Below are 2,286 nucleotides of genomic sequence, written 5' to 3'. Positions count from 1 at the left end.
CTGGGATAGATCTAATCGGCTTGCCCCCTCCCCAGAAATTTCGGGCCTAGAGTAGAAAAGAATACATATATAAATACACTTATAAATACGTACATCAGTATGTGTATGTATGTATATATATATATATATATATATATATATATATATATATGTGTGTGTGTGTGTGTGTGTGTGTGTGTGTACTTCAATATATGTACAAATACTGTGTATATATATATTCATACTTACGTATGCATACATATATATGTATTTATACTTATGTATTCGTAAATATATATGTATTTACACTTGTATATATATGTAACGTTTAGAGGGTAAATCTGGCGTGAAAGCCTTTGTATTTCATATTTCCTGGTTCGATACAATTGTTACCAGTAATCTTTTATAAATATTTCAATATATCTCTCTTCTCAAGCGCGATTAGCTGGCAGAATTTTTAGCACGGTGGTGGGGGGGGGAGTATTTAGCGACATATCGTCCGTCTTTCCAGTTTGAGTTCAAATGTCGTGGAGAGCGACTTCGCTTTTAACCCTTTCAGGGTCGATAAAATAAGTACCATTTGAACACTGGGGTCGATCAAATCGACTCACCCTACCACCCCAAAATTACTTGTGCAAAAATTTAAAACCAATATATTAATCTTTATTATAAATTGTGAATTCATTATTTAATTGTTTATTTACTTTTTTATTTCATGTCTTTTAATAGAAACATCCTCTCAGAATTTCATCCTTTCTCCTTCTTGAAAGAATCTTTACTATTTGCAATATTCTTCACCGTGTTCTAAGGCGTGGTCCAGAAGTTCTTTCTGTATCATGTCCTATATAATATCTGTATCGTTTCAGCTTGTTCAAATAACATCAATAATTAAAATACTTCAAGCAAGAATATTATTCTCCATTTTTTTCCCAAAGAAATCTGTCTAAATTGGTATTTTCACGGTGTCTTCAGTTTTTAATCTGGTTAAAGTATCAACAAATTGAATAATTAATTCCAAATTTAATTAATTTTATTTCTCAAGGGACCAAATATTCAGTTCTAATTAATTTTTTTTTCCTGGTGAGAGAGAAAAATGTTATCAAACAGCTAAGATTTTACTCTAATCAGTTCGATATGTTTAAAATTAGGTTCTTATGTTATTTTTCAAATTAGCTTATGTAATTATTTGCTAAATGATCAATCTAATTACGTATGCAATTAATTTAATTTCTCGGAGGACAGAATTATTAGAGAGCAATAACGTCTATACTTTGTCTACTTTTCGTTACAGCATTCAGTCATTAACCTCCATTCGATCGTATATTTCTATCCAAAGCTATTATTTAATACAAAGCAATTTCCATATTCAAATATTGCAATAAAGTGATTCATTTTATATGTATACGGCTGTGTGTATCTGTGTTTAGCATATGTAGCTATCTCTCTACTACAGTTTCGTGCAACGGTCCAGGAATTTGGACGCCATCATCTTCGACTGACATCCATAGTAATCGGAGAAGTCAAATACATGATGGTGGCCGTGTCGTTAGCTTTCCAATCTGCCAGTGCAGAAGACTTATGTGTCTAAATTGCTAGCCAATAGCGGAAAACTTTAGCGTGTAAGTTACTACATGCACATTACAGACAAACGCACACGTGTATATATATACATATATATATTGAGAAAAAAGGAGGTCATTAGGATTTTGGGAAAAAAAATTTATTTATTCATTATTATTAACGTTTTCGTTCGTGAAGGTGCAAGCAGGTTCATTTATATAAAACATGTTTTGTTTTGTTTAGAAAAGGAGAACATTGTTTTTGTTTTGCTTTTTTTTTTGAGGGGTGAGGTTTCTAGGACAATGGGGATAGATAGAGAGAGAGAGAGAGAGAGAGTGACATGTATTTACCGTTCATTTATTTATTTAGTCATTTACCATTGTATTGATATGGGTTCAAGGATGGATAAATAAATTAATGGTGAATATAGTCAAATGGAAGTGGGGTCCCTCCCTCTCCCTACCTATCTATCTGTCTATCTATATATCTATCTATCTATATCCATTGTCCTGGAACCTCACAAAAAACAAAAAAAGAACAAAACCAATGTTCTCTTCTAAACAAAACACTAAAAACATCTGTTTTATATAAATGAACAACCTGTTTGCACATCCACAATCTTATCTGACAGGTTCGAAAAACGAACGAAAGCGCTAATAATAATGATTAAATAAATAAAATTTTTTCAAAAAATGTTGGTGACCTTTTTTTCTCAATATACAATATCTGTACACCACTCTACACACG

Source organism: Octopus bimaculoides, chromosome 15, assembly GCF_001194135.2.
Source record: "Octopus bimaculoides isolate UCB-OBI-ISO-001 chromosome 15, ASM119413v2, whole genome shotgun sequence".
NCBI lineage: Eukaryota > Metazoa > Mollusca > Cephalopoda > Octopoda > Octopodidae > Octopus > Octopus bimaculoides.
This window is presented reverse-complemented; position numbering follows the sequence as displayed.